Genomic DNA, 13,360 nt, shown 5'->3' on the forward strand with positions numbered 1-13,360 from the left:
CCAAAGACCGCATATGCAGTACGGATCGGCCCATCTTCCAAAGCCCAAGTGCTTCTGAAGACTCCTGAAGCCAGCCCAACGCAGAGGAGAGCGGTCTACGACCCATTGGAAGGCTCTGTAGGACCCAAAGCCTTCCCTCTCCTGTTTTTTTTTATTTTGTCTTCAGACTCCCTTTAACTGTATGTAACTCAGCAGGAGGAGCACAGTGATTCCAATTGGGTGGGTTAGGGTGATGGGCGGTGCTCCAGCATGCCCCAGTGTAGCGCCACCACTGTGTGAAAGTATCCTTATCTGCTCTTGTTGGTGCAATATGAATGCATTTGAGTTGTTAATGGCAGCATCTGAGATTTCTCGTAACAGATAACAAAGCCTGCTACATCTGTCCACATTAATGCATTTTTTCAGTTCTAAAAAACCTAAATAATACTTTCTGATGCGGGCTAACAAATGACAAGAATCCCTGGCAAGAACAGGATCAGAACAGGAAAGAAGAGGAAATCTTTCTTATTCTGTGTCATAAATTCATGAGCCAATCCATGATAAGAGGATAAATGTGCAACCAGCAATCTGTAGAAGCTCAGGTGGGTAAAACGGATCCATCTGCTGTGAAAACCAGACACTGTATAGAGAACAGACACAGACTGTGCAGGATGGTGTCATGTGGGATTCCTGGCTGTATATACACATTGCAAGGAAAAAAAAAACAAATATGTGGAGTGTTCTTAACCTCCTGAGCGTTACGCCGCTCAGGAGGTTTTGCAGCCGAGTCCCCCAGTATAGTTTTAACTTATCCCATGGCTGTAATAGCTTCAGCTAGCACTAGGCTAGCTAGTAGAGGTGGCCGGCATCCCCCCCCGATTACTGATGATCCCCCCGATTGCCTGCTAAATACATTACCCAGCCTGGATCCAGCGATCGGCACAGCCTCCCCGGACAGCTCCGCTCTTCTCTATGGAGAGGATTGCACATGACGTCGCCGACGTAATGACGTCATGCGCAGAGCCGCAGACCCGATCCTCCCCATAGAGAGGACCGGAGATGTGCAGGGGGGCTGCATCCAGGGGGGCTAATGTATTTAGCGGGCGATCGGGTGGATCATCAGTAATCGGGGGGATGCCGCCCACCTCTACTAGCTAGCCTAGTGCTAGCTGAAGCTATTACAGCCATGGGATAAGGTGGTAATGCACATTAAAGGATACCCGAAGTGAAATGTGACATGATAAGATAGACATGTGTATGTACAGTGCCTAGCACACAAATAACTATGCTGTGTTCCTTTTTTTCTTTCTCTGCCTCTTTCTCTGCCTAGTGAGCTGCATACGCTCCTGTTGATAAGGGTATATGAGGCAGGTAATTTGGGTGCCGCCATAGACCACAATGTTAATTGCAGCTACATCAGCGCCCGGCGAATAATTTAGGCACCGGATTTATAGCCGGAAGAGGAAAATGTGAGAAAAGGATGAGTGGTGTTAGGCGTAGGGTAGGGGGAGGGTTAGAGTTAGACATTGGGCTCTATTCACAAAACTTCTCACACATGAGTTATTTATCACCTAACTGATAAAAATTACCTTTCAGCACATTTACAAACTAATCACTCAAAGTAAGTTGTTCCTGATTAACTTCATTTCAATCTTATTACTTTTCTTACCTTAATTAGATTATATTTTTGCTTTTTGGAAGCTTAAAAATATAACATAGAAAGGGTGAAAATGGAGGAAAACCGGTGAAAAAGCTTTGTGAATCGTGCCCATAGAGTAGAAGGTGGGTTAGTGTTAGGAATAGGGAGAGGGGGACGGTTAGTGTGAGAGGAATCTGTAAGGGAAAATTGTGCCCCTATGGCTTCAAGGATACCCAAAGTGACATGTGGCATGATGAGATAGACATGTGTATGTACAGTGCCTAGCACACAAATAACTATGCTTTGTTCCCTTTTTTTCTTTCTCTGTCTGAAAGAGTTAAATATCAGGCATGTAAGTGGCTGACTCAGTCCTGACTCAGACAGGAAGTGACTACAGTGTGACCCTCACTGATAAGAAATTCCCCTTTCTATCTCTTTCTTGCTCTCAGAAGCCATTTTCTGCTAGGAAAGTGTTTTATAGTTGGAATTTCTCATCAGTGAGAAATTTGATCTGCAGATGACTGGCCAATTTTACCACTTCCATGTAGTATGAGGGCCAACAGTTTTTGAATACTATGAACAGACTGTGTAGGTAAGCTCTCATGGAAGTGGTAAAATTTGCCAGCCATCTGCAGATAAAAATTGGATGTGTGAACGGGCCTTTACTCTAATCAATCAGGAGTACTGAGGAATAGAGGTGATCAATGGGAAGCTAATAATTCAGGCTTGCAGGAAAATTTACAGCATACTTGAAGTGAAAGAGAAAAAGCTTCCATATTTTTGGGCGTATAAGATGCTCCGCAATATAAGACACACCTAAGTTTAGAGGGCAAAAACCAGGGGTGTCTTGTAGATGTTTTCCCCAATTATTGTGTCCTCTTGTGTCCCCCATGTGTCCCCTTCTGTCCCCTGTGTGTCCCCTTCTGTCCCCCATGTGTCCCTAGTCTGTCCCCGTGTGTCCTTCTCTGTCCTCTGCCTAACCCGTGTCCTTCTCCGTGTCCTTGGACCCTTTGAAAATATTTGACCATACCGTAGAATATGATGCTCGCAGTCGCACTCTTGGCCTTGTACGGGCACAACCAACAATAGTGCCATACAGGACTAGACCCAAAAGCGGATTATATCCATAGCCTCTTTATTCCATAGTGTGAAGATACAACATGAAAGTAGCACAACGTTTTGGGCACTTGAGAAAAGGCCTTTGCCCGAAACATTGTGCTACTTTCATGTTGTATCTCCGCACTATGGAATAAAGACACTTTGGATATAATCCGCATTTGGGTTGAGTCCTGTACGGCACTATTGTAGGTTGTGGACTGTTTTTGTCTGAGTGATGGGCCTCTCACTTAACTAGGACTCCGCACATCATATTATTGCACATCCCTGAGGCTGGTGCGGGCACACTGGCAGAGACAGCAGGTAAAGTATAAATGCACGGGGGCACCGGGGGGGGGGGGGGGGGGGGTACATGTACATTAGAGGGGACGGTGAGGCGGTGTCATGAGGACCATTGCCGTAAGATTTCATATTGAGATCGATTGGGAATCGGCCTGCAATTTGTGGTGGCAAACAGATCTCTCTCCGATCAGATTTGAGCAGATCTGTCTATTGGTTGATCGGCCGCCAAAATCGCTAGATGTATAGGTACCTGTTCAGGAATAGCAGAGAATCTTTGGAGAGTTGTTTGTTCTGCATTGATTACTACACTATACGTAAGAGAAGTAAACTCATACATATCAGAGAGCTTCTGTTCTGTACTTACTAAGTGGTGGATTCAGTAAACTTTTTGCATGACTGATTACACCTTATCTGTTTTTCACTCCATAAAACCTTTTAAGTACCCTACAAGCAATAAGGTATGTCTAATGCTGGGAAAACACGGGTCGATCCGGCGGCCGATTAGCCGCCGGATCGACTCCCGCCACGTCCCACGCCTGCACGGATCAATTACCGCCCGTCCCCGCCGGCGGACAATGGCAGGGAATCTAACAGCTGATAAGGAGCGCCGGCGGGGAGGAGCGGTAATTGATCCGCGCACGCGACGTCGAGCGGGGATGTGGCGGGGAATCAAGCGGGCGGGGGTCGAGCAGCGTGATCGGACCAGCTGAATATTATCAGCTGGCCGGATCAGCTGCTCGATACACGGTACAGAAAAATACCGTGTATCCCCAGCATAAGTTAAAAAGTGAACAAATGATGTTGAGTCATTATTCTTCTTCTTTTTGTTTTGCTTGGGAAATATTTGCGAGTTTTGGGAATTAACCCCAATATAAGAACAACGTGTGCAAAATAAAAATTAAAGCAAATATGATGCATAACTGAATAAAGAACTGAACTGTGCCTAAGGACAGTAACCCATAGCAACAACATGTAACAAACAAGAATCATCTGTCCTAGGAACGATAAATGCGATTGGTCCTCATGTTTTTCTGCTTCTAAAAAAACGACATTGTTTCTCAACTAGAGATGATCAGTGGGATGCAAATATTCCAAGTTTGCATGCAAACTCCATGCAAGCATGAAATTCAGCCAAATTATTTCTGGAGCTGCAGTACTTCTGTGGCTGAATTCCAAACTACAAACGTGTCTGCAAACCTGGAGTACATTCATCTCATTGACCGTCCATCACTACTCTCCACGTATAACTGAACTTGTCACAGTCAATTTCTAATTTGTAAGTTTTGAGATGGGAAAATAATAAACCATATGTAAACAAAATTGAATAAGCATGTTTAGTTAATAAAAAGTGTAAGGCCCCATCCACACCTGAGCGCTTTGCAGACGATTTCAGCAAGACGCTCAAGCGCTTGGGCTTTTTAAAGCGCTAGTGCCATAATACCCTATGGGCCTGTTCTCACTTGGGCGATTTGCGTTCATCGCCGGCGATTAACACAAATCGCCAAAGGCAAATTTGTATCCTGCACCATTTTCAGGCGATTTCCCAGCGATCGCATTTAGTGCTATAGAAGCGCTAATCATGATTGCGAAAAAATCACCAAGTGTGAATGGCGATTTTTTTGCGTTAATTGCCAAAAATCACCAGAGCAAAATGCTGGCAAAATCGCTAGCGTTTTGCAAGTGTGAATAGGGCCTAAGGGTTAGTTCACAGTGCAGTTGCGCTACACAATAATTCTGTGTGTCAACTCACTGCCCATACAGCCCTATGGGTCTGTTCACAGCACTGATCCCATTATTCTAACTTGCTGCATGCAGGCTTTGTGTTTAAGACTATGTCCAGTCTCCTTTGCAGTTCACACTCATTATAACGCGTGCGTTCCGCATCTGACCCTTGTGAATCCAGCCTAAAGCTAGGTACACAGTAGAAAAACGTGTTGCGTTGCTACACAACATGAATAAAACACAATGCAAAGCAGCACGTAACGTGGCTGCGGCGGCAGCGAAGTAACAGAGACATAAGGATCAAAGTTGCATCATAGATGTGCGCCGTTTGTGTCGTTCATTTGAGAGTATAAAGCTCCGCCTTTTTAAAAAACAGATGTGCGCATGTGCAACGCCAATAACGTAGTGGGATGCAACGCTACCACTCTAACATGCAAACGTTACCATAGATTAACATTGAGCACGTCAACGCATACCGTATATTTGCATAAACGCAGAGCAGGATTTGGGTATATTTACGTACCCTGTTGACGCACATTGCACCGCATGCACTGTGAATGTCTCATTTACTTTTCATTGCTGTGCCATATTTTCCGTAAAAAAAAAATCCATTATGACACAACTGAGAACTACAAATGTAGCCTAATAGTGGCCACATGTTACAATTTTTGTTCGATTCGATTTTTCGATCGACAATCTGGATCCTTTTTTTTCACTCAAGTTAAAAATTAGACTCTTGTAACCAATGTACCACACACATATGCTCAATTTTGACACAATCAGGACAAAAAAACATTAAATAAAATATATAAATTAGATGTAATAATATATACATTTTCATTCATAAATGTATACGGAGTGCTCTGTGCTTTCACTGCTGTGTATAAAGGCACACAAAACAAACACCCTTACAAGATTTACCTTACATTAACAAATGTATTCCTCATTTATTTTAATCAACAACACTACATCTATTACATTGAAGAAATACTTTCTATCTAAGGTGTCACTTGACACATAACAAGTTTCTTTGTTCTTGAATGTAAACTAAAGTTAGGTTGAATGACTTTCATACAACCCATCACACACCATTCAATTTCTGACAAAATTGATCTGATTTTTCCAACCTTTCTGATCGTTTTTAATCAAGAAAAACGACTTTTGATCAAAATTTATTGAACGGAAAAAAAAATTTCTCTTGATTTTTTCACACAATTGATCGTTTTAATCGAATTGGGGGTAAAATCAAACAGAAAATGCGTAGTGTGTGGTCACCATAAGTCCCATTCACACTAGAGCATTTTCCCGCTATTTCGGCCAAACGCTAGCGCTTTTTAAAAGCCCTAATGTAATAAACCCTATGGGTCCATTCTTACTTGGGCGATTTGCGCAAATCGCTGAAAATCCCCCAAAATCGTGAAATGCACCATTTTCAGGCGATTTCCCGGCGATCGCGTTTCAGTGCTATAGAAGCGCTATACGCGATCGCGGAAAAATCGCTGCAGTGTTCAGTGACTTTTCCGCTGAAAAATCACTCGCGCAAAAAGCCAGCAAAAATCGCCTGCGTTTTGCGTTTCTAAGTGTGAATGGGCCCTCAGAGAACATTAGAACTTTTAAAAAGTCATCAATTATGACCCACTCGATATAGATAGATAGATAGATAGATAGATAGATAGATAGATAGATATAGACATAGATATATGTATACACACACAACACACAGCCTATGTTTTCATCCATGGCCCACCTGTTAGAATGTAGTAGTGTGGGGGAGCTGTTTCTTCTGCCTGTCCTCTCGGCTTAGGGCAGTTGCGGTGGACACAAGTCTGTGGTCTGGTACAGAGAGACAAGTTAAAAGTGATTTCTTCTTTCTCTCCTTTCGCCCTCTCCCACCTAAGCTCAGAAACTTGTGTCTGTGGTATGTGGTGGGAGGTCTTTGTTCCCTTTAATCATCATGTACACTGGTCAGTGCAACTGTGTGCAGATTAATTATATATTATTTACACACACACAAAAAAATCCCAGGAACATCACATGGTTTAATCTACGACTGTCTCTGAAAGCCCGCTCTATTCCTGCCTGCGTTCAATAACCGAGATAAGCTATTATTAAAATCATTACTGTAATGTAACTGTATAATGCTGATATCATCTGCAGTGCTGTACAGGTACAGAATCACTTTACTATGAATCAGTTTATCAAATTTTATAAATTAGAAATTGTAAGGCATCGCTGCGGGAAAAAAAAATATTTGTAAATAGTGTATATTAACCACTTAATGACAAGCTGACTTATAAAAAAGTCATGCTAGAGCCTCTTAATGGCACCAGGACGTTTTTATAAGTCAGACAGTGCTGCTGCCGCTGTGCGCGTGCATGTGTGCGCTCCCGTGCATGCACATGCATTCCTGTGCACGTGCACGTTAAAATTGTGAAAAAAAAATTGCACCAAAGAAAAAATACACCTTTATTTCCAAATACTATATTGTCACCATACTTTGTACTGGGGACATAATTAAAATCTTGTGATAACCAGGACAAATAGGCAGATACAATGTGTGGGTTTTATGCACAGTAGCAGTGTTTATATTAAAACTATAGGGGATGAAATTGGAAAAATAGTGTATTTTTTCATTTTTTTCCTTGTTTTTCCCTTTAAAATGCATACAAAATAATTACTGAAAACAAATATCAACCCCAAACCCTCATTTAATTGTGATTAGTAGTGATTGAGCTATTAGGAAATGAAAGGGATGAGCAATGAAAGGTGAAAATCACTCCTGTCCGTTATGGCCCATACTCACGGGCTACAATTGTCGCCACAATAGCAGCATAGGGGGCGATATACAGTCTGGGAACGCGAACAATCACTCGCGTTCCCATGCCTGTCGGCCGGTGATGGCGAAACCGGAAGTGTTCGCCGGCGGGTCCTGGGACATCGGAGCGGAGCTGCGAGGGCACCGGTCGTCTGCAGGGGGCTGAGGGAAGCCCCAGGTGAGTTCATCTCGTTTTTTTTTTTTGACTTTAGGTTCTCTTTAACTGCCTACTTTTTTTGCAATAGTGATCCTTTAAAACAGAAGGGATTTGCGATAATCCCTGCCATGCACTTAGGAGGACCAAAAGTCACAAACAGGTAGAAGGTAAAGCGCACTTCATGGGGGGATTCTCAGGGATTTACTTATTTTCAAAAGCACTTCGTTAATCTGTTTAACTGCCAAAAAACTGTGTAGCGAGCAGGGAAGCTGGCCAGCATCATTGTTTAAATCCTTTTTAGGGAATATCTGTATAAAGAATTGAAGAGATGGACTATTCCAAAACCTGTCGCTTCTGTCAGATTTCTATTACCTACTGTAAGGCCCCGTTCACACTTGCGTTTCTCTGCCAAACGGACCGGATGACCTGACCGGATCCGGATCGGATCCGGATCCGGTCAGGCTGCATCAGGTGTACATCAGGCTGCGATCCGGATCCGTTTGGCAAAAGAGAGTAGATAAAAATGTTGGGGTCTGGGAGGTCAGCAGAAGGTGCACCTGTGGAATCAGGTCCTCCGCTGTGTAGGGCCTCACCTCCACGTCCGACATACTGCCAAACAGCTCCAGTACGTTAAATTCACTGCTGCTCCACTCCAAAATGCTTGCCCATGTGTCCCCATCCAAAATCGCCGCTAGAATACGCATAGGAAGTGGGGTAGAACGTCAGGTCAAGTCCTCCTGGCGGACTCAGAGCTGCAGCCACTAGGGCGCACTCACTAGGCAGTAGCAGTGTTAGGGAGTCTTGCCCAAGGTCTCCAAACTGAATAAGTGCTGGCTTACTGAACTGGAAAAGCCGAGTTTCAAATCCTGGTCTCCTGGGTCCTTAACCAGTACTGCAGGATGGCCATACATCCCATCATTCACTGATGTGTTCCAGATTTCAATCTTCCTTCCCTGGTACTTGGGATAGTCATTCTACAAACAGCCTAACCTCCAAGCAACCAATCAGCAACTTCAGAACATCAGACAGAATGCTGTATTATGAACTTATGTCCTTATGTTGCAATGCCACTTATGGCCACAAGTGTTTAAATTGATAGGTCAAACTGGGAGCATTACAGCATCCTTTATAAAGGGTTCAGGTCATGTGACATGAGTTACAGTACATATTACCATAGAGTGTACCCTTTTCTTCATCACAGAAAGTCAGTTGTGAGTTTACGACCTTATTTTATTTATTCATGTATTCTGTTTATAACATATTATGCAGCGCTTGGTATTGTTTGTTGTATATGTTACGGCCAGAACCCGAAGTTTGGCCACTTCTAGTTCTGGCCGGCCACTTCGGGTTCTGGCCGGCCAATGTGCGAAGTGGCCGCTGCGGCGCGGCCAATGTTAGAAACGGATTGATTCCTGCGACATGAATGTATCTTCTGGCCGCAGCGCAGCGGCCAAACGTATAACCACTTAGTTAATTTGTTGCAATTAAGCCGGCGGCAATGTAACAATTCAAGCCGCCGGCTTTTTATCTGCCTCTCTCTCCTTCTCCCCCCCCCCCCCCCCGCCTCTCTCTCCTCAGCTGACCAGGACCTCCAGCCTAAGCAGGCTTTTAGGCCGGCAGGCATGAATGGACTCGAAGCACGGTGTCCCTTCAGGCGCGGGGCCTTAATAATTATCGAGTTGGTCTATTGGCCACAAAATCGACAGATGTATGGCCACCTTTACATATATTTTATGATACAGAATATAATGAAAGAATTGTAAAAATAAGAATTGGTTCCCCAGCAAAATTAAAAGTATTCCTGTTGACTGTCTGTGGAAACCTCAGGGTCAGGAAAAAGAGCAGGTGGACTTGTGGGTGTTTGTTCAATAAAGTTTTTGTTTCGAGTTGGCCAAGAGCCTTTAAAAAGGACACACATGGCATTGTTGATGTGTGTTTTGTCTCTCCTAACTTCTGCTTGCTGAGCACAGAGAGAACTGTGTGGGTTTCCCATCAATAATGATTTATGTCTGTTTACTATGGGCTACTTATTAGTTTTGTTTATTAGATAAGCTTTTGGTGTGAGAGTTCATGGTGATGATATTTTGGGATATGTGGTGATTTCTTCTGGCCTTTGTTGCTCTGGGCAGTACAAAATGAAGTCTGGAGTTTGGAGACATGACCGCCCTTTAAAAGCAGGTGCTAAAGTGCTATGAACTCTCCTTATCTTTATTGGCTCAAGGATAAGAACTTGGTGGAATGACAAAGAACACTTGAATTAATGGATATTTGCTTTTTTAAGAACCTGCAAATATCCTCTACAGGAGAAGGAAAAGAGGAACAAAGGATACTTTCATCACTCTGAGATGACAAAAAAAATGTTTAATTAATCAATGAAAATAATAATTATTATTATTATGTATTTATACAGAACTGACAGCTTCCACAGGACTTTACTTAAAGTGAACCTCCGGACTAAAAATCTACTCAGCAGCACTGAAAAGGCTTGGTTTTTCTTTAACAGTTTCACAGCATTAGAACTTTGTTTTTCTTACCAAAGCATCATTTTTAGCTGCATTTTTACCTAAGCTCCACCCATCAAAGAAAAAAAAGCCCAGGCTTTTTTTCCCTGATGCTGTGCAGAGCATGATGGGATTTCCTATGTTGTTATTCACTGGGGGAGGTGCTCAGGACACAGGACAGTTGGAACTGTGTCTCATGCTCCCTGTCACCTCCTTTCAACCAAAAAGATGGCTGCCATCATGAAATCAAACATTTGCCTGTTCTTTTAAAACAGTGTGGGTAAGAGATTATATTACCTATCTATTTTAATTAGCATAACTAATGTAACCTAATGACAGGTATGTTTGTTTAGGCTGGAGTTCCTCTTTAAAGAGAACCCGAGGTGTGTTTAAAGAATGTTATCTGCACACAGAGGCTGGATCTGCCTATACAGCCCAGCCTCGGTTGCTATCCCAAACCCCACTAAGGTCCCCCTGCACTCTGCAATCCCTCATAAATCACAGCCGTGCTGTGAGGCTGTGTTTACATCTGTAGTGTCAGTCTCAGCTGCTCCCCCGCCTCCTGCATAGCTCCGGTCCCTGCCCCGTCCCTTCCCTCCAATCAGCAGGGAGGGAAGGGATGCAGGCGGGGACTGGAGTTCTGCAGGAGGCGGGGAGAGCAGCAGACTGACACTATAGAGATAAACACAGCCAGCTCTGACAAGCTGTTTGTCAGCAGCGTGGCTGTGATTTATGAGGGATTGCAGAGTGCAGGGGGACCTTAGGGGGTTTTGGGATAGCAACGGAGGCTGGGCTGTATAGGCAGATCCAGCCCCTGTATGCAGATAATATTCTTCAAACCCACCTCGGTTCTCTTTAAGGTGCGTACACACGCCCTACGGCCGCCAACAACGGGTCCGTCAGACCCTCCCGCTGGGCGGACTTTCAGGCGACAGTAGCGTGTGTGTACGCGCTGTCGGTGGACTGATAAGGCTGTTTCTGAGCGATCCGCATGTCGTTCACTATCCCTGTATCAGTGGAGAAGCAGGTAAGTTCGGCGCATGGCGTTCAGTGCCCCGTGCCGGAGCTGGGCACCCTCATAGTAATTTGGGGATCCAGGGATCACCAGACCCCGAATTACATCTCCCTCCGAGTTGCTACAACTTTTTTGTATTGGACGGTCTAATTCTAATTTTAGCGAGCCCGTCAGGTTTACGTTATGGAACTGTGTGGAATAACTATGTTTTACGTTCTTGAATTTAGGCATGCTGAAGTAAGATTTGAAATGTATAGAACAAATGTGAAGGGATTGTCTTTTTTTCCAGAAATAATAAAGTTTCACCATTACAGATGACCAAAGATGACAGAGAGATAACTGTAGGGGAAGCAAATCCTGCAGCCGCAAGGAGGCCTGGGGCCCCTTCTTCCGATACAAGGGCCACTTCTTCAGAGCAGGTGTCTTTGTAGCCACACTTGTGGACGGGGTGGAGTCTGGAGATCAGTTTCCTGGTCTTGGAGGTCACTACAGGAAAAGGTGTGTCAACATAGTTGGGCTCACCCAAGTTTTGTTGGAGACCCGATGTTTTGTAGCTATGCCCCTGGATGAGATGCTAATAATTCTGGCTTTTGTGCATATTTATTGCAAATTAAGGCTCGAAATCAAATACATTTCCAGCATTATTAGTAGCTATATTTCTGCTCACCATTTTCCTCTCCAGCATTCCTCTGCCTTTCTGTTTCTCTCTGCACATTACTAGGATAGGACCTGGAGTTGAACTTTAAGAAGTTCATTATCTGATTACCCTGAATAAACTCTTAATGGTAACAGACAGTACGCAAGGCACATAATGGTATACTGCTCCTGAGGAATGTTCTGTAATATAACATTTTTCTTGCTGCACAGAGGTCCCCGGCTGTTGTTAGTGCACATCATTTGTCTTCTACTAATCTTCTAGAGTGAAGTGTTTTCATAATGGTGCATCAGGAGCACTGAGTATGGTATTTACACTATATAGATCAGTCTTTGCTTCGTTTTGCTGAAACCAGACTTGTGGAAAATGGATTCTATTTGGTTGCTACTGTAAAAGTGTACTGCAGCTTACGCCCTGCCGTGTTTCACCAAATGATCTAACTACAGTAAAGTTCTGATATTTTGAATTAAGAGTTACAGATTGCCCAGCAAGCTCATGGTGAAACAGAACTCCTAGGGGTGGTAAGGGGCTTAATTTAGACAAAGCTTTAGAGAACTCCAGACAAATGTACACATTTCAAGAGATGATCAGTATCTCCAAATAATTTCTCGTGTAGGCAAATCACTTGGCAGAAAAGATGTATGATCACTTGATCAAGAAGACCAGCCAACCAGAGACTTGCAAGTATAACTATGAAGAAAGTAAGGCCAAAAGCTGAAGTGGCGGTGATAGGGTTTAATTCGCTTGTTCAAGCAAAATTAATTGGGTTATGCACACACAACCAGTAGTACTTAGTGTGCAGCATTCTTGGTAGTATCATTGCCTGCAATTTTTTATTGCGGCTATGGTGCGCTGGGGTACTTAGGTTTGGCAGTTGGCAATACATTCTTTGTGACTCTGAAAGTTCAGTGTTAGGAACAGGAAGCGCTGGCACGATGGTATGATGATACAAATGTACAGAAGTCATCCGTAAGTAGGGTTAGTGTTAAATGTAGGAGCAGGAATTGTAGCCTTAGTTGTAGTGGCAGTGAGGTTAATGTTAGAAGTAGTGCTAGTGAGGTTAGTGTAGAAGTAGCAAAAAAGTGTAGAAGTAGCTAAGCAGCTGTAGTGAGGTTAGTGTTAGAAGTTGCGGCAGTTAGGTACAGAGGTAGTAGGAGAGATAGTGTTAGGTGTAGTGGTAATAGGAGGGCTAGTTTTAGGATTAACGGTGTAGCAGGAGTAGCAGGGATATTGTTAGGTTTAGCAGCAGTAGGAGGGCTAGTGTTAGGTGTAGAAGTAGTAGGGATAGTGTTAGGTTTAGCGGGAGTAGGAGGGTTAGTGTTAGATTTAGCAGAGGTAGGAGTGTTAGTGTTAGATATAGCAGTAGTAAAAGCATTAGTGCTAGGTGTAGTGGGAGAAGAAGGGCTAGTGCTAGGTGTAGCTGGTGTAGGAGGGCTAGTGTTAGGTGGAGCAGAAGAAGGGGGACTAGTGTTAGGTGTA

The sequence above is a fragment of the Hyperolius riggenbachi genome, chromosome 4 (assembly GCF_040937935.1).
Source record: "Hyperolius riggenbachi isolate aHypRig1 chromosome 4, aHypRig1.pri, whole genome shotgun sequence".
In the NCBI taxonomy this organism is placed as follows: domain Eukaryota; kingdom Metazoa; phylum Chordata; class Amphibia; order Anura; family Hyperoliidae; genus Hyperolius; species Hyperolius riggenbachi.